The 27,496-nt window shown below is 42.0% G+C and overlaps 1 protein-coding gene across 1 annotated transcript in view; it reads right to left on the reverse strand.

The window, feature by feature from the left end:
- Positions 1 to 18,296, reverse strand: part of LOC138567301 (cyclin-Q-like) — a 518,793-nt gene extending 500,497 nt beyond the window's left edge. The window contains exon 1 of the mRNA XM_069645366.1: positions 18,151 to 18,296. The gene's annotated coding sequence lies outside the window, so the exon portion shown is untranslated. The remainder of the gene's footprint in view (positions 1 to 18,150) is intronic.
- Positions 18,297 to 27,496: the final 9,200 nt, after the last annotated feature.

Below are 27,496 nucleotides of genomic sequence, written 5' to 3' on the forward strand. Positions count from 1 at the left end.
GCTTTTGTAAAGCACATAGTCCACATGGATGGATGTACTTGCATATGTAAAAAAAGTACAGAGGTACAGGCTTTCCCTCTGACCTTGACCACCAGCCATCAAAGCAACTATTGACTAGACATATTCAAGTAGAACAAAAATAAGCAACATTATACTGGTATAATATCTTACACATATCCCATCCCCACAATACTGATTGTGACAGCAAAATCAAATGTATAAATACAAGATTTTGGGCCTTTACAGACAGGGCAAGTCACTGAAACAAGCTGTTAAAATATCAGCTATCCATTTTCACATTTTCAAGAAAGAGGAGTGGTTAGGGATAAGTAAGAAAGAGATTTGTTCTATGGCCATCAGTTCCTAAATACCCACAGTTACTCAATGTGTTTCAGATAGGAAGATGAAGTCACAGTGTTGAAAGTGGCCATCTTCTGTTTCATTGCAATTTCCTGTGGTGCGGCTTCACTCCACAAGGTGCTTTACTCTATCCAAATCGAGGCGAGCTGGGACCACGGCTGCTGGAAATTAGAGGACTGGAGCAGTGTTGAGCATTGAGGGGTGAGCAGTGGACAGGAGGAGAGCAGCAAATGGTCATGGGGAGCTGCTGCTGTTACCAAGCTTGCACCATCTGGTACTCACTGAAGATAGAGAGCGGCATGCTGAGCTGCCTGCAGAACCGCTTGCTTTTGGACTAGTTGAGCAGTGAGGCTTCCCCCTCCCGAGGACAGGCTGAGTTGCTGGTGAGTCTGCAGTAAGTTTGCACCTGCTCTTAGGTACTGTACCCCCTTTTCCCCGAGTGGGTGAATTGTAACTAAACCAGTTGATAATGAATATCTTGACCGAAGTAGCCACACTATCTCATACTATTCCATAAGCCCTGCTGAATCAGAGAGTCTCTCCATTTTTTTAGAGACCGAAGAGGAGTTTTTCTTCTTTGCTTTTGTCTTGGAATGGGCTGGGTCGTAGTCGTAGTGGAAAAATCCGACCCATACCAGCCTGGATTCTTATTATTTTTCAGTAGAGAAGAGGGTGGTGACTGGAGACTTAGAGCATTTGAGCTGCCTTACTCTCTAGAGCTTTTATGTGTATCCCCATACAACTATGAGGATACGCATGTGCTGCTAACCCCCAATCTATTTGGTGGGTCAGATTAGTGCAATGTGTAACATCCTACAAAGGCAGAGGAGCTTGGGACAGCTTCGCACAGTGAATGTGTGACAATGATCAAGAGGCTAATCACTGCTTGATCTACGTCATAAACCTCAGTGGCAGTAAATACATCTGTCTGTCTGAAGTCAGGACTCTAATCAGTGCAATAATAAATTACAATACCATTTTCGCACCATTACATTATCTATTAAGACTATAGAAGGGCACTTCTGGCAATAACTTTGCTGCACGTAATATATGTACGACTTAAGAAGAAGTCATAATACATTTTTAAAAATGCAGGTATCTGTGCAAGTGGTCGAGTGGATGAACGCTGAGATGGTAGTGGAAAACCATCTGGGCTCACAGCATTTGAGTGTTGAGAGAGAGCAAGGCAGAGCAAGGCAACAGAGAGTAGATCTGCTGCCACAGATAATCCAGTCAAGCTCTCGGTTTAATGGAAAGCTTCCGGTGCTCACGTCTACTTCCTCCTTAGCCTCAGCTGCAAGACCAAATTTGACAATAACGTATGCAGCAGTTGTGAGCAGTACGGGGATGAAACCCCTGCAGGGAAAGTTAAATCTTCCAAAGGATTGGCAAAGAAAATCCTGAACAAGCATCCACAGAGATCATATGGTCGCAGTCTAATAACAGACCAATTGAAGGACCAACCAACAATGGGGAGAGAAGTGACTGTGAGTGAAAGTTCCACTCCTGCTCACACAACAAAAGGCAATCAACAGCAGAGCCTGAAAGAATGTTTCCAGAAAGCCAGAACAAGCACGGATGTACAGTCTAAAATGTCTCTGGGCGTATCTCTGTGGTGCATTTCATAAGCGTCAGAAATATCTTGGAGGCGGCCGCCGAAATAGATCAAGAGAGAGACTTATTGGTAACTTCTCCTCAGGAGGTAAACACGGTGCAGTCGAGAGGTGAAAAGACCATGGACAAAGCACAGATTAAACTAGAGGAGATGACATCTATATTGACAGAACATTTGTCTTTGAGCTCCATGTCATCTCCTGGCCAGAAGTCACGGTTTACATGAGACTTTACAATTAATGGATGACAAAGTAAAACGAACATCACCTTAAATCTCTGCTTTAAACCTGGTGCTGAGCTCATTTGTTAGCCTTTACGAGAGCATAAAGGTAAAAGTATCAGCCGACAGTCTACAACTGAGTGAGATAAAAATAGCCCTGTTCTGGTTACAGGAAATGAAGAGGAGTAGACCAAAAGAGTCTACCCCCCTCCTCTAGTGAAGGACATGTCGTTCAGGGCCTGTGCCCTGCCTTCCTGTCCAACATTGTAAAAGTGAGAAACATTGTCCATTTAGTCAGCCACACCACCCTTATTCCGGGCAAGGGCATTAGATAATGAATGCCATGTCAAATAAAGGTGTCGGGAATAGGTGAAAGAAGTGTACATGCACATGTTTAAGACATATGAAAAATATTACACTGCACACATTCATTTAGGAAAACACATACATAAAGAAGTGCATACATTTGCGAACAACATGAATAACACAGAATGTAGCTCCCTGACACAGAAACACTACAGCAAAATATAGCCATTCTTCCTAAAATGGACGCCACATCATGTATTAAAATGAATACATGCCTTAAGCCTCATGGAAATTTAAAGTGCTGAAAACACAGAATACATAGATGTGAAGAAGCTCAGACAAATAGTTAAGCAACTCGAGCCAAGGTTATTGGGAGCAGGGAGAGGCTTGGAAAAAAGCCAGGTGCATAGTTTTAGCAATATTTAATGGTAGGAAAATATGATTTAGCAGAGCCATGGCAGAAAGGGAGTCTAAGGCTTAAAGTTGGCAGTAAAGTAAAAAATATAGAAGAACGAAATGGACCAATTGGGACACAACATCATGTTTCATGTCCTTGTCACGCTGACGGATGTCATGTTATCTCAGAACTGCTTTCATTCAGTTCTTAAGTTGCAACAATATGTTCCGTGATTCATTGAAAATTGGAAACAGCAAGACATGCTGATCAGAAGAGAATGAGTAATTAAAAATAAGAAATAATGTATTTCAGGAAGCATGTTTATCCAATGAGAAAAAGTAATGCATTGCATTCATAGCAACTTGACCAATGAGATTATAGAAGTCATGTTAGAACAGAAATGATGTATTATGTTTGTCTTACTATAAATATATGTTAAGGAGAGGCAGACTTTAAATGACTATCTAGGCACGGTTGGGTCATGTTGCACTTGTGTTGGCATTGGGATTGGCACTCAGCATGCGTGTGTTGCAGGGTGTGCCACACATTCTTGATTGGATATGTTGATGTGGGCCTGGGACATGCATTGCCTTGCCTAGTCTCACTTCCACATCACTTGTGCCACATCATGGTTTAGCCTACATGGATGTGATGGGTCACTCACCTTCTTCTGTGGATGATGCGGCGCCCGCCTCCTGGTCTCCAATTCCCTCGATGGATTCAGGGTCAATGAAGGTACTGGCGGTCTCCTCCCATGCCGTCAACTTCACTGGGGAGTGTGGGTCCCCGCCTGTCGCCATTGCGGCCCTCCTGCTCTCCGCCAGGATCTTCCTCACCCTGAGGCGGAGGTCATCCCACCGCTTTCTACAGTCATGCACACTCCTTGGGGTGGTGCACACTCCTTGGGGTGGTTCCCACTGCTGACACCCTCTGTGCGACCGACCTGCCAGACTTCTTTTTTTTTGGTTTGGGCCGCATGCTTCATGTCAGTGCTCCTGATTGTGTCCTCATGCTGGGCCAAGGTGTCAGCAAGCATGCTTAGTTCAGCGTCTGAAAAACGCTGTTTTCTCTTCCTTTGGGTCACTTTCTTTGTAGCCTTGGACATCCTGCTTTTATTCTGCCACTGAACAACACGCAAGAACTGGTGGTTGTGGAGGATGGCAATGGATTGTGTTTTTAAAGATGGCCGCCTGCCCATTTCCCGTTCCTGCGCGATGACGTAATTTCTGGGTCTGTTTTTTGCAAACATGGTAATACCTTGCCGGTATTACCGTGCCGGTATTTAGGGGTTGTTATGAGGCGTTAAAGCTATGGGCGGGCCACACAATGCCAGTATAGGTGTGTTGGTGGCCCTTTACCGGCATGGTGGTATTGCCACTACCGGCATGGGGGAATGCGCGTGCTCATGCACTCGTAACCACCCGCTGTTAGCAGGTTTATACGAGCACGGACCCGCTCATTCCGGCATACCGGTAATGAACCTGCTTTTACCGGGCAACTCATAATGAGGCCCTGTGTCTTTATTCAGAGATGGCTGGAGTGGATTATGTTCAAGAAGTGACCCCAATACATATGGTGCCCAACAGCGAGGCCTTGAACCCACAATCCTCTAATGTGCTGCACTGAAAAGGGCATGAGGACCTCACAGAGCTGGATGGGAGGCACAAGGAAAGGCTGCAGTCTGACCCCATTTATCAAAGCAGCCATTTGGTGATGTGTCTTCCCCGTGTCTTGGCAGTGCAGCACAGACAGCAGACTTCATGGAAGAGAGGCTCCATTAATCTTCCTAAAGTATGCATTTTACAAAAAACAAAACTAAGGGGACGATCTGTATAAATATATTTATATTTTCAAAAACAGAAACTCCCAAGAGCAGCTGAGAAACGAAATCCAGTCTCAGCAAGGAAAAGGCATGACAGCAAATCCAGGCAGGACAAATGTTTCTTTATTAATAAAAAGGTGCATCAAAAAGGGAAAGCCTGGTTACAAAACGACGCGTTTCGCGATACACTGACCGCTTGTTCACGTAGGTAGGGAGTTTCATGGAAGAAGGACTTCTTATATATGCTTTAAAAACCTCTATGATACAAGTGCATAGAATGTCCCCATTCACGAGGTGGTACAAAATGATGAACACATGGCAGCCATCTTAAAACATTTAAGGCACTTCAACATGCAGTGTGTTAAGTAAAATAAAAACACATCGTAAGTGTCAATACATCAACCAAATGTTATAGGATTAAGAATATAGCAACATTTGCACAGATGTGCTGGCTGCGAGGACTGTGGAGGAAAAATGGCAAAAAGAAAGCCTCCGGTACATAACGAGTGTCAAAGAAAAAATATATATAAAAAAATAATATATAAATATATATAAATACACATCGTTCAAAATAAATGTGTGTTTTCCAATGGTATGTCTGTCAACAAAGGCTGGTACCCAAAATTAAATAAAGTCAAAAAAGAATGCCATGCTAAGGCAACCGCCAAAAATGACGAGCCCTGCCTGGTAGGTCTGCCCATATTATAACGTCTGAAGCAGCCATTACCCCAACACTGTCCAAGCAGCCCCACAACATAATGTGTTCACTAGACAAAATATAGCCATTCTAAGTGTCCAACGTTGGTCTCGAATAAACAAAGATATATAGTCATGTAAGTCTAAGTTTACGCATACATGTGCGAGGTGTAATACAAATCGAACTTAATAATGCAGTCTTGAGACAATGTAAAGTGCTTAGTGCTTTAGCAGCAGTGTAAAGTGCTAAGTGCTTTAGCAGCAATTTTAAAATGCTTAGTGCAATAGCAGCAGTTGTTAAAATGCATAATATTTAGCAGCAAGGTAGGGAAAAAGTTTAAAGGAGAGAAATGTCCAGACAACAGCAATGATAAAATGCACAGTGCTCTACGTCCATGCATGCACAAATATGTTCCTAAGTGTATGGTTCATATACTGAGTAACATAATACAATTTGACAGTCAAATAGATAAAAAAATTAAAGTCAATAAATATATATATCTCACAAAAAGATAAAATAACAATGTCACTGGAACAAAAAAACGTGCATAAGTGGACGGCTGTAAAGTAGACAACAAATGTATCCCCAATAAAGTGCAAGTCCAAAAAACTTAACTTAAAATTGCCTACCATGAATGGTAAACTATTCCCTATAAAAAAATCCTCAAGACCCTTTCTGCTCGATGAGCCCAGCAAGGAAGGAAGATAACATCACTGGGAAATTATTACCTTAAAAAGGACTACATACCAAACTACAATAATCAATCGACAATGAAACAATGCGAGACAAAAAAACGAGATATGGGGACAGAGTAAAAAAGCAATTAAGAAGCCTAAAACCAAGCTATATAAAAATATTGATCAAAGTGATAAATATCAATAGAAAATACCCTCCTAAGAATCTTGTTAAAAACAATCATATACAAGATATGCTTCACAATCATTTGGAGAAAGAACCTGTAAGATGCATCAATAAAAAAGAAGAAAGAAGAGTTAATTTACATTAATACATAAGAATGTGGACCGGAATGGAAAAGTATTCAAATATTAAACACACTAGGGGTCACTCTTGAACATTGCAGGTACCTAGTATTGCAAAAAAGTGCAAGCAAATTCACAAAGTATACTTAATTGGTACCTAAAAACGTATATAACTCTTCATCAAGATTGTGGCCACTGGGTTTTTTTGTTTCAAGATCGAGAATGGGACCTAGTTTCCAGTTGTCTCAACAGTAACTCCCGGTTACCACCTCTGGGTGATTTAGGCACTGTCCGAATACCGAAGAAGGAAAAGCCATCCAATTTACCTTCATGTTGAGACTGAAAATGCAGAGCCATCGGATAGTTGGGATCAACATTTCTTATGGCTCTTATGTGTTGCAGCATTCTCAGCTTCAATTTACCCTTTGTACTGCCCACATACCACATATTGCAAGGGCAATTCAAAACATAGACCACAAATTCTGTATTGCAAGTGATTCTGGATGCGATTTGAACATTATTACCCACGATAGGATGTATATAACACGTCTTGTTGACTGCATAAGTGCAGGCTTTGCATTTGGAACACTTATGAAAGCCTCGTGGTTTGGTGTTTAACCAACCATCAGTCAATGCATTGTCAATAGGCCTCAAAGCTGGGAACTAAGGTATCCCTAAATGAGGTAGATCTGAGAAAAGTAATATTAATGCGATCTCCCAAAATAGTGTTTAAATGCTCATCTGATTTAAGGATATGCCAATGACGTTGCATGACTTGTCGAATCTTGTGGGCACCCTCACCATAAGTCAAGATAAGACGTGTCTCACTGGTGTCTGTGGTTCTGTGTTCAGGGATGTCAGCTGACAAAAGTTGAGAGCGATCAATCGCTCTAGCTTTATGGAAGGCTCTCTCCAACACTTTTTTGGGGTAACCCCGTTGCTTAAATTTGTTAGCCATGAGGGTACATTCGCAATCAAAAGTTTCGATCTTAGAACAATTTCTGCATATGCGAATGAACTCCCCATAGGGGATACTCCATTTTAAAGCTGTAGGGTGATTACTCTTGGCGTGAAGAGGGATATTAGAACTCGTAGGTTTTCTAAACAGACTAGTAGTCAATTCACCTTGAGCCACAGTAACAACAATATCCAAGTATGTGATAGTAGTCTTGCTGTGGCTCTCCGTGAACTGCAGATTAAGGTCAATGATATTGAGTACTGGGACAAAATCCAACCATTCTGCACTAGTTCCTTCCCAAATGATAAACAAATCATCTATGTATCTAAGCCATAGGGCAATCTTGGATGTGTGGTAACAGTTTCTAGGATCCATACAACAAATTTCTCCCACCAGCCCATCAACAAATTAGCATCGGAGGGGGCAAATGTAGAAAACATAGCAGTACCTTGTAATTGCCTGAAGAACTGCTTGTTGAAAAGAAAACAATTATTGGTTAAACAAAGCAAAATCATTTCCAATATCATTTGAGAATGTTGGAGGTAATTCAAAGATCTGGTATGCAAGAAATGTTTACATGCTTTAAGACCATCTGTATGTCTAATTGACGTGTAGAGAGAGACTACATCAAGTGTTGTTAATAGAAAAGTAGATTCCCATGGTATACCTTCTATACGACTGAGAAAATCTTTGGTGTCACAAAGATAAGAAGGCAAGGTGTTAACAAAGGACACCAAAGAGTCATCAATGAATCTCGAAGTATTTTCTAACAAGGCACCACATAGGGTGACTATTGGTCTGCCAGGGGGCCTTATAAGGCGCTTGTGTACTTTAGGCAGAAAGTAAATAGTCGGAATAACTGGGAACTTCGGATGTAGATAAGAACAAATGTCCTCATCCAACAGGTCTTTCTCTTTCCATGTCTGTAAAAGGTGCTCTAATTTGTCACTCATGGTTCCAGATGGATCATTTAGTAGTTTAGCATAACAGTCCTTGGTCAGTAGTTGTCTATGGGCCACGATTCATGAGGACGATATTCATGCCCTTATCTGATGGTTTGATAATGCAGTCCGTCATGGCACTCAAACGTTCAATAGTGCATTGTTGTGATGCAGTAAGATTAGTTTTATGAGGCACCTGTTTCTTCCTGATTTTATTTAGATCCTGAGCAACCAAATCTTGAAAGGCCTCAACATGTCCCCCTGGATTAAATACCGGGTTGAAGCGTGATTTAGCTTCGAGTTGTGTCTTGGCAGGCCAAGCTGTGTCAACATACATGGAGGCAGATTCTTGGTCCCAAACATCCATGTCTCGATCCCCATATATATATATGTGCAACAGGATTTTTATTCAAGGAGAAGATTGCAGGTGTAAATAGAAAATGTAACGGGATTTGTGTTAGAAAGACAACCTCGATTCCTTGTTCCAAGGGGGCAGCAGGATCCACATTAAACTCCAAGTCGGGTATTGTTAGGGATTCCTGAGGCAAAGCCAAGATGAAAAATGCGTGCCAAACTTGTAAATGGGGTAACTTGAGATGAGATACCTTTTCTAAAAGATAGCGAGGAAGACGATCGTAGAAAAACATAGCACACATTTGTTTTGGGGTTTATTTGTGGCATTTACATTTTTTTAAGTATTTGTTATATTGTATATATGAAAGTTGTGTTGTGTTAGCGACGGCTAACTTGTTGTGTGTTCTTATTTTTTTATGTTGTATTAATGAAGACTAACTCATGTTAAATGTGATGTGTGTTGTGTTGTGCGTCATTTGTTGAGCTCAAAGGAAGGGATTTCAATTTATTTTTAAATAAAGAAATGGCTTGGAATGTAGGTTGTGTTTCTGCAAGAAAGGCAAGGCCGCATTCTTGGGTGTATAGTCAGTGAATACAGCTTCAAATAAATAGCTTAGGCATTGATACTGATATTGATATTTTATTTCTATCGCGCTCATACACAAGTGTTTCAGAGCGCAACAAGGCAGGGAAGGGGAACAGGGGAGAACAGAAACAACGATCTTACTAGGCCCAGTGATATTGTGAACGTGCAAGTGCATGGTAGAGGGGGAGGGGGATAAGTGCATGGAAGAGGGAACAAAAGGAGAGTGCGCAGCGGGGAGGAAAAAAACATAAATAATAATACATTAATAAATAAAAAGGCAACTAACAGTGGGAGTGCAGGCAGCAAGTGGCAAGTGCTGGGTTTAAGGCAGCAGGCTGGGTAGGTCTGATAAGTGCAGGAAGAAAAAAGAGGGCGGGGGCTGTATGGGTACAGATACAGACCCCAGTGCAAGGGTTTGCCCGGAGGCAGTGCGTGAGGGTGGCAAGAGGAGCAGGTACCTGAACCCGGAGGAAAGAGGGTGTCCAGGTGCATGGTGCGAGGGAAAGTAGAATCAGCAGTGCAGAGGGGGGGCAAAGGCATTAGCAAAGAGGGAGGTCTTGAGGTGCTTCCGGAACCGGAGATGGTTCTCCTCAAGTTTTAGAGTGGCAGGGAGGCTGTTCCAGGGGTAGGCCCCAGCCGAAGACAGAGATCTACCCCAAACTTGTTTCTTTGAGAAACAACTGACCCTAAGGGAGTTAGAGGTAGAGGAGCGGAGTGCTCGAGATGGGAGGTATTTGCAGGGGGAAAGGGAAAGGTATGTTGGACCCAGGCCCCAGAAAGCCTTGTGGACAATGTAGAGGGTTTTGAATTTAATCCTTGCATCCACTGGGAGCCAATGGAGAGATTTCAGAGTTGGAGAGATACAATCCCAGGGCTTGAGGTCAAGGACAAGTCTCGCAGTCCTGTTCTGGATAAGTTGCAAAGGGCGGAGAGTAGAGGCAGGTATATTAAGAAAGAGGCTGTTGCAATAGTCCAACCTAGAGAGAACCAGAGCTTGGGAAACAGTGAGCTTCTGAGGAATGAGAGGAAAGGAAGAGTTCCTCTGAGGAGGTGCAGTAGGAAGTTTGACTTTTTTCATACATCAGCGATGTGGGCAGAGAAGGAGAGTGTGTAATCAAAGGTGACACCAAGGTTCTTGGCCTCGCAGGTGGGGATAGGAGGAGGGCCAAGGGAGACTGGCCAGAGAGTGAGGGGAAAGTAAGGTGATGGTGTGCCGATGAAGAGGATCTCAGTCTTGCTGGCATTCAGACAAAGATCGTTGGTAGCACACCAATCACATAGGCATAGTTTGGTTTATTCGCATGTGCGTATTTTATTATATATTAACTTAAGCTAAAAAGATTAGAGAGTTTAGAAGAGTGTTTTTCTGTGCAGTGATTCAGTTGCAAACTGTACAGCTGTCTACCAGGCAGAGATAACATTCCTTTGACCTGCGCACAGACTTCAAATAGGGAGGGGTATAGGGCTTTTTCTTTTTTTGTGTGTGCATGGCAGAACAGAAAGGCTGCATTCCTTTAGAAATGAAGGAGGCAACCAGGGCCTGAGCTGGATAGCTCAGTTAGTATAAGCGGTGGGTGTTCAACTCCCCACATTGATGGAGTAACATGCATTTATGAAGTTTTGTAGATCTTAGAGAGCTCCCTGGAAGTTGAGGTCAGTCACTTTAGGAGCCATTGTGTTAAAGATGCCAGCAGGGTTAGGGTGCTTACAGTTGAATGGATGTAGAGAAGGCTGGAGAAAAAGATGGGAACTGTTTGTATTTTTAGGAAAATTGGATTGGGCTGTTTGCAAGTATTTTTTGAAATAATATGTGGAAAAGTGACGGTATGTTTTTTAGTGCCTGAACGGTCAGCAGGAGTATTTGATAACTAATGTGCACAGGCACATGTTGACACAGAAGGAGAAGTTGTTTTATGCGAGTGTCAATTTCGACTGGACAATGATAAATAGTGATATATGTAAAATATAGGCAATATAAAGCACATTGAACTAAGCAGCTATGTAAATATCAGAGTATATATATACATTGAGTAAGGTTGAAATATAATGTGCAGAAGATGCATTTTGTTAGATGTGAAAGTGATAAAACAAGTTTGAGAAGGTAATTTTAGAAAAAAATATATAATGGCAGTGACACAGAGGGCATCATGCAAAAGCCAGTATTATTGAACCTTTAATGAGAAAAAAGGGCTACGAAATAGGTTAATTAAAAAAGATGAATCCCTTTTAGTGGTGTGATCTGAAGCGCCTTAAAGAGTGCATGTGAAAAATAGATTTTTTTATTAGGATGAAGCAATATGTTGAATATAATAGCAAAGTGGTTTTGGCCTAAGATTGTTAGTGGAGAAAGTATTAGAATGGTTGCGCTGACATATTTTGGAAACATTATTAATACAGAGCTTTAACTGAGCAGGGGCTCAGTACTACTCTCATTCAAATAGTGCCCCAGAACCAGGGCTCAGTGAACGGACTTCCCTTTTGAAGGATTTGTAAGAGATATATGAGTAATAATGGCAATTTCTTATCAAGAGATGTCATTTTTATGTATTTATTCATCAATTTGCTTGGCTTTTTATAATATGCTTAATACCAGAGTTTGGTTTCTAAGCGCGTGATCCGGGATTCAAACCTCTCTTGCTCTGTGTGGTCTTACTTCCAAGACCAGCACATTGTCCATCTGTTGAAGGAATTCGAGATTGGATAGTTTTTAAAGAAGAAAGGGATTTGATGTTTGTTATATGCTATGACGAGGTGGTTCTCTTGGGGCACATTTGATTGATATATATTGGATGGTGGGTTATATGTAGCCCTGTTTTTTGATTTGTTGGGGGTCTATATTTTTGAATAAAAATATATATATATATATTAAATATATGTATGATCAACCATATTTTCAGCACACTTTTTCACACTACAATTTGCCGCTTTTCATTGCACATGTGTGGACCAGGTTGGTTACATTAGATATTTTTTAAAATTACACATGCCACTTCCCACATGCCACTGCCCATTTACGGTTTCATTAGCTATTATGGATTTTAGGGCTATGCCAGACACTTTTCAGGCCCTGATCACAGACATTATATTAGCACACATTAGAGCCCCTGCCCAATCGTTTAACCCATTTAAATATTATAGTATCTTTATTAGCTAAAATGAGGCATTTTTAAAAGGCTCACTTTAAGTGTGCACAGACCAGTCACACAGATAAGGGACAAAGGAATGTTGTTTTATTTATTATTTTTTTTTGGTTTATTTATAAACCTTTACAAAATCACACATTTAATAATTTCACAAATTAATTTCTTCAAAATTAAAAACGATCAGTTTAAGAAACTCAATAACGGATACTAAAATAACGAGACAGAAATTTTTACTACTTAGTCACAAACTAAATCCAAAGATAAAACACACATTTAAAATCACCTACATAATCATATGTGAAAGAATCAAATTCATTAAAATCATCATAAACATTACAAAATTTAACTTTTAGCAGCCCATCATCATAAAAAAACCAAATGCTAGTATCAACTGCCCACACTCTTCGGTACATCTTGGCATAGATCACACACATTACGCAAGAAAGTGGTCACCCATATTTTTAACCTAATAGTGTTGTCATGTAGCATTCTTTGCCATATAAAATCTCTATCGAAACCATGAATGGAATTTACAAACTGAGCAAAGTACCTAATTCTTTGGGTCTTAAGTCCAGGACAAACCAGCAGAATATGTTGCAAAGTTTCAACTTCTCCTTATTTCATACAAAATCTACACCAGGGCCAATTATCTGAGTTGCATTGGCTAATACCACTTCCAGGTGGAACAAGCATACTTATACAGTTTGGATTCCAAGATTTTGTGCTTGGGCTTCTGCCAACCAAAGCCCATAAGGCTAGTTTGAATCCTTGCTGGTTTCTTACATAGAGTAGTGACTGACATACCCAAGGAAACAAGATAACACATCGTCTCCATATGTAGTTAATGTATAAAGGGATTAGACAATTCTTGATAGGCCCCTGCATATAGTGTCCTCTGCAGCTGTTTTACATTTTTTTCAGAGACTCATACGTTTCCATGTAGCATATATAGAAAGCGATTCAAGACCCAATTCAAATTTTACCAGTTCTAAAGGTATGCATTTAGGCAGATGAAACAAAACTGATCGAGATTTTACTTTCAATATGGTTCAAATATTCATAAAGTTAATTTGAGAAAGGTTCCATGCCATACATCAGATGGGGGAAGGATTTTTTATGATGTAGAGTTCCCTCTGGGGGACCATAGAAATTTTACCAAATTTCATGTCAATAGCACACATCTGTCTGATGGAAATATCCGATTTTAGTTTGAGCTGACTTTTTATCAATGTATTGGAATCAACTCCAGAGAAATAGAAACCCAGGTATTTAAATGCTGGTTGGGCTTTGATTGTCTTCTTCCCACAAAACCAAGAAAAGGAATTTTCTTTCCAGTTTCGTTTGCCAAAACGCACGATGACTGTCTTGGATGGATTAATTTTCAGTTGTAGGCCAGATGTAAACATTTCAAAAGCTATAAGCAGTCTTTGAAGAACAATCTTAGTATTATCCATCAGAAGAAAGTCATCGGCATAAGCCAACCATGACAGATGAATATTATTTAGCTTTGGAGAAACAAGACCTTTTTCACTGAGAGCCTTATTTGCCCCGCTAACATACAAGTTAAAAACTGTAGGTGCCAACATGCACCCTTGATGCAGTCCATTAGGTATAATAGGTTCCTTGGACAATAGGCCCTCAGTGTTTAATCGTACTGTCACCCTTGTGTCCGTATAGAGAGCACTAATGATGTCCAATAAATGTAAGGGGATTTCCAGGTCTTTTAGTCTCTGCCACAGAAGATTCCTATCAACGAAATCAAAAGCAGAGCTTAGATCCATCGAAGCCACAAAGAGGCATCTATTGCCTCGTATCATGGACTTTGCTATAAGTGATTTTAATAAAAGTCCCCCACAATCAGTTCCAATCTTTTTTTTAAAGCCGATTTGTTTGGCATCTAGGACTGATTTTGCTTTAATCCATTCTTGCAATTCCCGTAAAACAAGAGAGCTGAATATTTTAGATTCTGGGTCGGCAATCTCAATCGGTCGATAGCTTGTGGGGCACAATCGAGAACCCTTCTTAAAGACCGGGATAACAATTGATACTCTCCACGATTGTTTAATGATCTTGTGCACCACAATATTTCTGTAAAGTATGTACAGAACCTTGGCCCAAATAACCGGGTTGAGTTTCAAAAGTTTATTGGACAGATTGTTTGGACCAGTAGCACTTGAGTTTTTAGATTTATTTATGAGTGTTAATATGTCCTCCACCGTAAATTGCAATGACCATTTCGATCTTTGAGGACTCTTACAAACCTCAGATCTTCTGCTGTCAATGTATAACTTTGAAAAATGACCCAACCATATGTCTTCTGAGATGGGATTTAGAACGGCATCTTTCCGTGGTCGTTCCAGATCATTAATTAGAGTCCAGAAATTCGAACAATTATAACCATGCAGAGATTTTAACATAGCTTCCCAGTCAAGCTGTGTGCGGCAGCCTTTGTGATAGATTACCAAGTTTTTATAATTTTGTTGTATTTTTTTTCCTCACAAGCAAAGCGAAAGAGTCAGATAGTCCTGATTTTTTTAGATGTCTAAGCTCTCTCCCATAGTTGATCTTAAGTTCATGAATAGCAATATCCATATTGTGTCTATGGCTTTTGTTTCTGTGCGAGTTCTTATTCGTGTTAAACATCAAATTTGTTATAGAGGATTTAATGTATTTGGTGAAATTACTAGCTGAATAACATTCAGCCGGATTCTGAGTTGACATTAAGTCGTGATCTCTGATCATAGTGACAATGAATTTGTCATTCAGTCTGTGACACCTTTTAATTCTATTCCCTCTAACATTTACATCACATAATGTGTATAGGATTTCACAGGTGGTTTACAAATATCAACTCTCATTTCAAAAGTGAGGAAACAATGTTCATTACTTCCAGATTCCTTAACTTCAAACTTACATAGACCTTCAGACAAGACAGTTGATAAAAAGACATAATCTATTATAGATTCTAAGCCTCTAGCCTTCGGAGTGTAGTGGGCATTGTGGAGGAGATCCAGGCCCCAAGATTCGGCAAAATGGGTCCATAGTCTCCCACGTAGATCAGAATTTCCCACTGCTCTATCACGATCTCCAGAAAAGGCCACAGCAATATCCCCAGTAAACCTGTCACAGTAGCAGTTAGCGTTCAAATCCCCAGCAATTATAATCTTACCTCCTTGGTTACTTTATAGCCACAGTTCCATTATAGCTCCCAAATTAACAAGCTCTTTTTCAAGAATGAGATCAGTCAATTCACAGGGATTCCAGTATACATTAATAATGAGCACCGAAAAACCATCACAATTGTTACCCAGCTTGAAAGAAACCACTAAGAAGTGATGTGAACAGATCCATTCCCCAGTTTTCACCATTTTATTGGCCTGTTTTGCAGCTATAATCAATCCCCCCTTCGGGCGGCCCCTATTAGTGCCATAAGCACAATCCGAGGTGACATCAAAGCTGTCCCAACATAACTGAACTCTGGACCAGGTCTCTTGTAGGAGAATGAAGTCAAACTCACCTAAGTATCTCATAAATTTTACTTTATGCAGCAGATTGAGACAGCCTCTCGAGTTCCAGCTCACACATTTTAGCTAGTCGCAGGAGCTAAAGAGGCCTACCCAACTGCTTCAATGTGTCAATCGATTCCCTCAAAGACGAAGCCAGCCATCGCCAATTTTGTTTTCCCCCCTCAAAAGACACCGGCTTCTGTAACAAGCTTGGAGGATTTTGCATAGTTAGTCTATAATCATGTATATCAAAGCCTCGTATTTGTAGTTGTTCGGCCTCCTTCAAGAGCATAGACCTTACCAAGGGTGAGGGAATGACAAGGCGAACATGATCGTACCTAAATCTATGTATATAATCCACCAGTTTAATATCTGATGAATTAATTAAGCTAAGTTCGGGGATAGTCGACAATAATGATAAAATGTATGGTCTATTCAGGGATTCATGACCCTTATCATAAAATAAGACTTTGAGGATTAGCCCAGGCACCTCTGGAAAAACCGGTTGTGGTAAGTCAGTATCCCGCTTACCAGACATCAGATATTCATTAGAAAAATTCAGACTCATTCTGCTTAATGCCAAAAACATCCTTACCACACTCTACCAATGTAGACCCGACACTGGAGGCAGGTAGGTGTTCCTGCAGTTTTCTGGATTGAGTTAAAGCATCATAGGTATTACCAGGACCAGAGGCAATGTCGTCCCTGAGCACCTTAATGATCAATTGTTGTATATCGTTGGCATTCATAGTATTTTTAGAAACTTCGGGGCCAACGACCACCTCACAGTCTGTCCTCAGCGAGGATGTGGCCTCATTCTCTATAGTGTTGACTCTAGCTTCCATGTCATGCTGCTTAGCAGTATGTTTTACTCTTGTATCACTCTTAAGATCTACATTACCCACTGACATATTCACAGAAGTTCCATCGGGATTATACCCTTTAACCACAAGCAGATTTTTCATTGTCAGCCGAATTACCTTCAATAAGCACCACGCCATCACTGCCATCATTATGTATAATTTGCCCCCAGACGGACTCAAAATTAGAGGACACACCATTGGTACTTGGCATGGGTACCATTTTGAAGATTTCAAACATTACATCACTTTTCATTTTCATAGCCTCATTCATGGTAGCCTCACCCTCTGCGTACCTATCCCGTGCAATTGTTTCTTCACTAGTTTTGCGGTTTACCAGATTACCCTTTACATTATGATCTCTATTACCCTTCCCATTGTGATCTCTCTTTGACATTATATCTTTATGAACCACATCAGAGGGTTCACCCTCCTCATCTGTCATTGTCATTGTTTGTGCCGGTTCCACATCCCTCAAGAATTTCCTAGAGGTTTTTTTAAGGACAGCAGCCATGTTATTATTCTTTTTCCTTTGTTTGGCCATTTTTTTCCCTGCCTTTTGGATAGTTTTACCTCAAAATTATCACTAGGAGGGTCCACTAATAAGACTTTGCCATCCGTGTCGGCCTTAGGATTTTCTTCACCCAGGGCTTTTTTGTGAAACAGAGCTTTTGAGTTGTGCACCCTCCCGCCCCCCAATTCCTGTGTAGATCCGATTAGAATAATTTCTTCCTCAGAGAAAGTATCAATGGAGCGGGTACATGGTTTATCTACTTTACACTCATTCTCGTTAGACTTAGCTTCGTCCTCTATGCCCTGAACAAATGACTCAGTAAATTTTATAGGTAGTTTATCCACCTCGTTAGCCAAAGTCACTAAGGCCGCTGTATGTTTCCTCAATTCCGACAGCAGCAATCTGTTAAATATACTCATCATTGCAGAAAAATCAGACCCCATAACTGGTTGGGTTAAATCGTTCAGGCCCCCCCCCCCCCCCCCCCGCCACTGGCTCTATACCACATCCAACAAATCACTGTTAACCAGTGTTTCACCTTTAGCAGTATTAGAAATAGGTGAATCTAAGTCAACAAAAAGGGGTTGAGAGGGATCAATTTGATCCCCAATGGTTTTGCAGTCAGGGGAACATTCCTGCGCACATAGCAAGAGGGCTTCCTCTTCATCATTCACAATGGGTAAGGGACAGGCGGCAGCCCTTGCATGACTCGCACGTCTGGTGCTGACAGTGGTGAAAAGTGAGCCCCAGCATCTCTCATCATTGCTGGAAGTTTGTTTTTACGCATCATTAACTATAATGACAGGCTAGAACAACAACAACAAATTCTACTCAGGTTATTGGAGGAAATCGTGTAGTTAACACCCTTACTGATCATTGTTAACACACTTACTAGAGTATAGAAAGTTCCCGCTGCCTCTGCCCCCACCAGCCGAACAGCCCAACAGCAGACACTTACAGACACTTCCGGTGCACGTAGCTGGATCAGGTATAGTGTCTGGTATCCAATCACATCGAGGGCGGGCGGGGCAGTCAGGCACACGAGGATTATGGCTGCAAGAGAGAAGCACGCTTCAATATGGTGCCATTAACATTAGCTACGAAACAAGATGCAGCATAGCATCAAGCGTTAAGCTTAATATAACAGCCAATTAGAATGGCAATGAGACACAGTCAATAATTACTTAAGCAAGTCCACCCAGCAGGGTATGTAGGCGCGGTTCACCACAACCTTTCCTTCTCCTTGCCGACGGCGTGTAGAGCAGCAGTACAGCACTGCAGCACAATAGGTCAGCCCAACAGCAGATACTTATAGACACTTCTGGTGCGTGTACCCAGATCAGGTATAGTGTCTGGTATCCAATCACAGTGAGGGCGGGCGGGGCAGTCAGGCACACGAGGATTATGGTTAAGGAAGTCCACCCAGCAGGGTATGAAGGTGCGGTTCGCCGCAACCTTTCCTTCTCCTTGCCGATGGTGTGTAGAGCAGCAGTACAGCACGGCAGCCCAATAGGGACAGCCCAACAGCAGACACTTACAGACACTTCCAGTTTGGGTATATTGCTGGATAGTAATTTTAAAAAGGGAAGGTGCCCAACCCAATGGTTTTCTAACACACAATGAATAGGCAAAGGGAAGTGACTCATACCCTTGTGTTAAATAGCACTGAAATGCCCGCAACACCTGGAAGGGCTATTACATTGTATCAACAAAAAAAAAAAAGTAGTTGCACACAGTTTATTTTTATAGAATTGTGACAATAAGAAGGGAAGGAAGTAAGTAGAAGAGAGACATGAGAAAGAGACTGAGGAAGGAAAGAGAGAGAGAGAGAGTGACAGTGGTGAGAAAGAAACAGGCATCGGAGAGCAAGGGGAGACAGAGATTGCAATGAAGGCACATGAGAGTGCTGCAAGTAAACATACAGTGAGGACACTATTTAGAAATATAACTAAGGACAGAAAGAAGGGGGACAGCATACTCCCCACTGCATAGTATATAACCATTGGAATATTACGCTCAAGATCACACATAGGGTCAGACATGCGCCAAGAATAAAAGTGCAATTATAAATACAAATTACACAACAGGGAAGGTTAATGCAACAGCAAGGAGTGTGCCTTTAGATTATGAAGTATTACTTATGGAGTACATACACTGATTAGCATATTTTTAAGAATAAAGGACAGAGGGCCTCATTACAAGCCTGGCGGTCCAGAAATAAGGGTGCTAGTAGCAATGTACCAGCACCCTTTCTGGCCCGCCAGACTACAAGAATGCCTGCATGGGCCGGTGCCTCTGTCAGGTCTGACCTTTTGGGAGCACCAGCCCCTGCAGGTATGGTTTTCACGGGAACACCAGCCCCTGCAGGTATGGTTTTCACGGAAGCACCGTTAGCAACCGGTACACTTTGAGCCGCCTGGCATCCCAGGCCGCTGGCACTTGTAATGTCTGGGATCTCGGGCGGCGTAACAGTGTTTACTCTGTCGGTCTTCTTAACACTCTGGGCATCATTACAAGATCAGTGGTAACCCTCGCAATGAGGCCCAGAGTGTTAACAAGGCCCACAGAGTTTTTTTTTCAGATAAAATGTACCAATGAAGGACCTATGTGTATAAGCAAGCTAAGAGCTGCAGAAGTGAAGGAATAACATTGAAGGGTAGTGATAGCTCTTGGCAGAAAACAAACATACATTAAACAAACCTTTGTTTGTCAAATTAATCTAAGTTTATTTAGCAGTTAAAGATTGAAAATCGAAACAAGGAGGATTTGGCGCAATTACTGAGTATGTTGTGGACCAGTAGTATTTATGATGATTGGTTTATTAGTGTCAAGAAGGGCATCACGAGGAGGAACCTGCCTTCTTCACGGTTGGTGTTGATCTTGAATCCAGGCTGTTGCATTTTCCAGGCTGTAGGAGACTGAGCAGCGCAGGGTACCAACCCAACACCCCTCTGATAAACAGACAGGTGCTGGATCAGATCCCAACGCCACGAGACGGCACTTCCCCAATTTATGTGGCATCAGGACAGTGCAAGCACTGGTAGGGAAGGCCACTGTAAATGTTGAGTTTCCCGGATGTCCAAACTACGGGTACTGGTATAGCTGGTCCAGATGGCTGCTGGAGCTGAAGCACTGGCAGAGGCGACAGCTGAGTTGACCAGGATGGGATAAAGAGGTCAAGCAAAGAAAGACAGGATGAGAACCCAGGAAGACAGAAAGGGAACCCAGAAGGCCAGGAAACGGGATCTAAGGAAGGGGAAAGGCAACCCCAGGAACCAGAGAACCAACAGAGAGGCCCCTACCAAAGGCTAGCAGAGATAGAGAGGCCAGAGAGGACAAGATCCATTAACAAGGGCAAGCAGAGCATAAGGCAGGACTCAGTAACCAGACTGAGCGCAGAGGGAGCGAGGCGGGATTCAAACAAAACTGCGTTGTGACGTGACTGGCAGAATCTGCGGTTGCCGGAAATAGCCCTTAGCATGAAAATGAGGCTTGGAATGCAAGCGCTTGTTGTCGCAGGGTCCGTGCATGCGCAGAACAGAGAGAAATGGAGAATGTGCATGTGTGGACATACACGGAGCACCAAGTCCTCGAAGACCTGAAGGGGGAAGGTAAGGCAACAGGGAAAGGCGCCAAGCAGGATAGAACCCCCGCAGGTGACAACCCAGGCCTGATGAACCAGCTACCGCCCGAGGGTGAGTGGCATGACAATTAGAAGGAGTGAGGAGAAGGAAAGTTGTATATGTGAAAAGAGAGGTCATCATGCACAAGATTTGGAAAAACATAGGTGTATCACGTTATGGCCTTGTCACGTTCTGGCCACAAGGACACAAGGAAGGGAGAGCAACACACACACACACTGAACCTATATACCCCTCACCCACAATAGTAGACAATATTCCCACAATGCAATCATAGCACCAATTTACGGAACAGTAACCCCATGTCCTGCTAGTATAACATAGGAGAATATAGAGTGCATGTCATTTATCATGTAGTATATTTGGAGCATTTTGAACATTTTTGGGGAGGGACTACAAGAAATAAAATGACATACAGTAACCTGCAACTGTGAGGGCCAGGAATGAGGAGTTGTGAGGAAAAACACAATGAGAGAACTCCTGCCAGTATTCAGAACGACATATGAGAGTAAGTAACAAGAAAACTATTTTATTTTATATACATGTTTAACTAAAAATATTGATTTATGTTATAGATGAAAACATTGGGCCTCATTACAAGTACGGCGGTAACCCTGCCGGTGCTATGCCGTCAGACTCGTGAAAGTTACTGGCAACTAGCTAGCCGGTGCCACCGGGACATTACAAAATCCCGGTGGACCGGGAGCTAGGTGCCGGTAAGGTAAAATGTTTTTCCCCATTCCCGTGGAATCTTATAGGACTCCACGGGAATGGGCACACGGAAGCACCGGCACTGTTATTAACGGTGCCGGTGCTTCCGTGATGGGTCTGGCTACCCTGGCTGCTGTGTCCGGTGGGGTCAGACCTATCAGACAAGGCGGCTCCAGCAGGCAGACCTGTAATATGCTGCTCCGGAAACAACGGTGCCGGTAAGCTTACCGGCACCCTTGTTTCCAGACTGTCAGGGTCAGAATGAAGCTCATTGTCATTTTTTAGCGCAAGAGTAATTTTTATATGGCATTCGTGGAGTATAGTGTTGTGATACAGTTGGAAGGAACATCATAGGAAAAGGTAAATAGTAGTGGATGAAAGAAGAAGATGAACAGAGACAGAAAAGGTAGGTATCTGTGGATACAGGGAGTGTGTGGATCTGCTTATTGCTTATTATTAGAGGAAAGAGGACGCAGGTGAGTACCAGTGAAAGATAGTGAGAGATAGAGCGGTTTTATTTCTCAAAACTAGAGTGTAGCAGGTGTAAGTAATGTATAATATATATATATATATATATATATATATATATATATATATATATATATATATATATTGTATATATAAATAAGTATGGCCATATCTATTGAAGAAGGTAAAGGAGACCCCTGGATAGAAGAGGTGGAGTAACCTTTTTATGATTATGTCAATGTAAAGTATTGAAAATGTATATCTTTAATATGTGTTATGTTTTAGTAAAGGACCAGAGAAATATGATATTGTAAAAAACGAATGGAAGTGATAGGCAACAATTCTATACATATATGTCACACTTGCCTGCACTTATATAGAACATGCGCATATCTTCAGCGTCAAGGGTAGGTATATTAGAGTAGGAAGGGCAACAAAAAGTATTAATTATATCTTGCCAGGATAAAAACAGCAAAGAAAGAAAAGACTGTGGTCCGGTGACATCAGAAGAAGAACTATGAACAGCAAAGACACAGAGAAAATGTTCATCAAAATAAGCACCTGCCAACATGTCTATAAAAAAAAGATAAAGAAAATTGCACTGAAGCCACTACTCTAAGAAGATAAGGAAATACTCTACCTGGCCATGGACAAACAGAGATGACACAAGCACCATCATGTCAAGATAACATGCAGTGACAAAGCCAATGCCCTACATGCAAAGACAGGAGAAGACATACTAAATAGGAAGCACAGCTTTGTTTGATTAGTATAGCATGACTTTTTTCCTCTATTACCAAATAAGAAGTGAATGACATTTCTCTATGCATGTGCCAAGAAAAATAAAAAGAGCAGTGGATGAAGACAAGAAGAATGTTTCTTTTTCATTATTGTTGTGTTGTGTTGTGTTGTTTGTGTCTTGTATGTTTTTTTGTGGTTATAAAAAAGGGGACAGTTAAACTCCAGCAATATTAATGATGCAACCGTTTATAATGAGATTTATCAAAAGATAGACGAGAGATGTTTCCTTTTTCAATAAAGAGAAGCATTTGGAGATGACATTTGAGCTCAGCATAGCACTGAGAAGGACAAAGTAGGGTGGGAACCTATGAAACAGGTGAGGCAAGAAAGGGCAGAACAACACATATGTGTGTACTTTCATTCCCACGTCACAGGCACACCCAGGTACAAAGTAGATACTAAAATAGGCACAAGAGGAAGGAGAAGCAGCCATTCTACTAAATAAAAAAAAGAGAATAAACTTAGTAACAAGCATTTGAAAGGTAGTAATATTTCAAAGAGACAAAAGCATTGAAGTAGTAATGTTTAGGTTTTAAGGAGGGAGTGATGATAATAAAATGCACTTATTCTTCAAGAAACTCCCCCAGTTTTGTATATTACAGATGGACAGAGAATACCTGTACTTCAAGTGGCCTATGCACCTGAGCCTACGAGCAGGGATGACGGCCCTAACTATCATACAAAGGGCTTGGGGACCCAGCCAGATGGCTAATTGCCACTGAACTGAAAGGAAAAACAACTACAATCATCTTATGCACTCCTCTGCCCTTGGGTTCCCAATGGCAACAATGCCCACTTGACTGACTATTTTGCTTGAAAAGATGAAGTGTTTTAAAACAAAGCCCTTATATGAACTAAGGGGCCCTTGAACGTGCTGCAAAGCAGCCTAAAAAATAATGGACTAATGAAAGGTCCTTAGACTCGATATGGAAAAGAACAAAGAACCAGATGGAAGAGGAGCAGATGGAAGTTGAGCCAGTTGATTGCCAGGCAATCAAAGAGGAACAGCTGGCAACAGGACAGGGACAAGGAAACATTGTGGGGTGGAGAAAGAAAAAAGTGTATGCGTATGCATTCTTGATGAACTACTAAGAGAAGAAGAAAGAGGAATGATATTAAATAAAGGGCTGGTGGGTCCCCTCAAACTGTATGTAGATGTTGCTTAACGATATATCCCAATTCTCATAGTGTCAGACTCACTTGTGCATATTAAATGATACATATTGTAGGGAAGGCATGGTATCACAAGTATTGACACTGACACAATGGATACAGTTCATAAAACTTTTTGGAGAAACTCCTATTTTGCCCTGTAACTAAGATGGGAGTAGTCTCGGCCATCAAACGATAAACAAAACAGTCCTAGTGGCGTCTGTCAAATCAAAGTGGCCTATGTAAACAAACACTTAATACCTGCCCTAGCTCTTGTACCAAACAGTGTGAAAAGGGAGAAATGTCTTCAAAAGCAAAGATTTCTCCATACGAGTATGGACTAGACTCCGGACTATTTTCATGTGCTCTCGTAATCGGGCAGCTGTTTTTGAAAGGGCAATAGGTGCCTCTTCTCTCTCTTCCCAGGTCTCCCAGGGCATGTCTATGACATCTCTTGGTTCTCTACTGTAAAGTAGTTCAAAAGAAGGAAATCCAGTGGATGCCTGAGGGGTCTTTTTTACTGCAAATAGGGCTTAAGGGATCATGCGATCCCAGTCCTTCCCATTCTCATCTACCAATTTTCTCAAAATCGTTTTAAGAGTCTTGTTAAATCACTCTACCAATCTGTCAATTTGGAGGTGGTAAACTGATGTTCTTAAGGTGGTAATGTTTAATAATTCCTTGACTTCACCCACAAGTTTATTCATAAAATTGGATCCTTATCTGTTCGAATTTCCTTGGGGAAAGCAACCCTAGAAAAAAACTGTAGAAGGTGTTTTAGAATTTGCTGGGTTGTGCTGTTCTGCATGGGGAAAGCCTCTGGGTACCAGGTAGCGGAATCAATGATTACTAGAACATATGCATTACCCAGTCTACACATTTCAAACGGTCCAATGACATCCACTCCAATTTGGGAGAAGGGCGCTTCTATTATCAGTAAGGGGTTTAGAAGGGCAGGTAAGGGAATATGTCCGCAGGTTTTCTGGCATATCTCACATGTCTGACTGAAGTTCTTTATGTCAGCCTGGATACCTGGCCAGTAGAACTTCCCACTGATGTGAGCTTGGGTTTTAGATAGTCCTAACTGTCAAATGAGAATGTGCAATCTCTAGCACTATCTTGCGATGGGTTTTGGGTATTACTAACTGAGTTTTACTTAGGCCTTCTGTGGAGGTTTCCTTTCTATATAATAATCCATGTTTCAGGAAGAAAAAGAGTCTGCCCTTTTCTTGGCCTTCTCCTTCAGGAATCACTTGCAAGAAGGCCCCTGCAAGTGCTGGATCATTTCGCTGAGCGAAGACTAGATCGGGAAGGATTGTAGGTTCTTCTTCCCTTTTTGTATTAGTGATAGGTGTTTCATCAGCTTCTCCAAAGCCTGAGCTACCTCTCTGTTTTCTCTGGTTCACTTTTTTCCTTAAAACAGGGAAATAGAACCTTCTCCAGAATTCCCTGTGCAATTATGTCCCCACTGTGTATTTCAAATGGAGATTTGCCATGGTTCTGTAGGAGAACCTTTATGTCTCCCCGAAAGTCTAGTTCTATGACGCCTGCCAGGACATCGAGACCAAACTTCCAGGCCAGGCCAGATTTTAGCATCAGTTTTATATAACAACCCACAGGGGTGTTTTTATGACTAAGTCTGTAGGAATCCTTTCTCTTTTCCCTGGAGTGATAGTGGCTTCTCTGCTGCTACAAATGTCAAAACCTATAGACTCTTTTGTGGAGGTAGAGGGGTCTGAGGCTCTGTGACTAAGTTTCTGGAATTTTAGGGTTCCTCAATTTGTCTCAATTGAGTCGTATCCCACTTCTAACACCATATTTAGGGAAGGCGTGGTATCACAAGTATTGACACTGACACAATGGATACAATTTGTAAAACATTTATTGAAAATCTTGGGGTTGGAAAAACTCCTATTTTGCCCTCTAACTAAGATGGGAGTAGTCTTGACCATCAAACGATAAACAAAACAGTCTTGGTGGAGTCCATCAAATCAAAGTGGCCTATGCTAACAAAAACCTAATGCCTGCCCTATCTCTTGTACCAAAATGTGTGAAAAAGGAGAAATGTATGCAAAAGGAAAAATCAGTGTCGAAATGATAATGTGGCTGAACCAGCTCTCCTCCCCACATTACACCTCATGGGGTAAGGCGATCCTTGTAGGAAGGATGACACACGCTGGCTCGGTTTCTAACACAATACACAGTTCACAACCATGGATCGAGGCCCGTCTGGCCTTCCACAGTAAAGTTTCTTTCTCTAACTTCAAAAACAATGTTTAAATCAAACTGTTCATAAAGATCCCCCTCTGCCGGGCTCTGACCTTTTACCACACAGTTCTTGTAGTTCACCCTCTGTTGGGCTCAGACCTCTCACGATAACGTTCAACATAAAGTTGCAAGGGGGCTGCCTTCCCCAAGCTTATTATGCTTCGGGTCTCCCTGGGTCAGTGTCACGACCATTGGCGCTTGGAGGATTTGGCGAAGGTGGAAGTTCCGTCGCCATTAGACGGTTCCGTTACGTTTTCGCTTCAACGTACGGTGCAGTCTAGTGTTTTCCAACATGGCCGCCCGCCGTGTATTTCTCCATCCGAATCTCAGCGGGCTGGCGCGTTGCAACTTGCTTTCCCGTTCGTTGCGTGCGCTCTGTAGCTTTGTCCCCTCTTAGCGATCTTCCAACCCCAATTCCTGCTACGCTCTCTCCCGCTTGCTCTCTCCCCTTTTCCTCGCTTCCTACTCTATCGGAAGTACTCCCTGCTGGTCGTTTCCTCCTATCAATGTTTTCAGGAGCTCTCTCCTCTGTGAAGCCCATTCACGCTGCTTCGTTTACCTTCTTGTGATTCCACCGCTTCTGCCTGGAGCCGATTTCTCTGGATACTGCGTTTAGTGCTCCACGCTTCAACGGACCTGCTTCAGGAGTCTTCTATCAACTTGTGGGGGTTTTTTGGGCCTCGGAGGCTTTTTCCCCCGATAACAACTGGCTGTCACGGGAGGGGGTCATCGTGAGGTTTCCTCTGTTGAGATTCACGGTGGCTTCTTTTCGAGGCAGACCGTATCTGCTCTCCAAGAAGAAGTCTCAAAGGGAGAAACCACGTCGAAGGAGAACCCACTACTCTTCTACATCAGGTGAGGAGGAGAACGGTATTTCGGGGGAACCTTTCCTATCAAGTGAGGAGGAGGACATTACAGACCTAGTGGGCAAATCTGCAGGCCAGTCACCAATCCTTGATAGCTTGCAACGCCTAAAAGAAGAAGACATGGCCACGCCACAGCAGTTACAGGAGCTGGTGGCCGCAGTTCAGAACCTTAATGTCGAGGTCCAAACACTCAAGGCCGACAACGCAGCACTCCAACAGAGAGTAGCAACTAGAGAACAACAGGCTACTGATCTACCCCCTTTGCCTTTAGTGTCAGGAAAGTTTGATGGCACTGAGAGAAGGGTAAAAGAATTCCTTGATGCCTGCAATA

This window comes from Ambystoma mexicanum, chromosome 2p (genome assembly GCF_040938575.1).
Source record: "Ambystoma mexicanum isolate Mex_15411 chromosome 2p, UKY_AmexF1_1, whole genome shotgun sequence".
In the NCBI taxonomy this organism is placed as follows: domain Eukaryota; kingdom Metazoa; phylum Chordata; class Amphibia; order Caudata; family Ambystomatidae; genus Ambystoma; species Ambystoma mexicanum.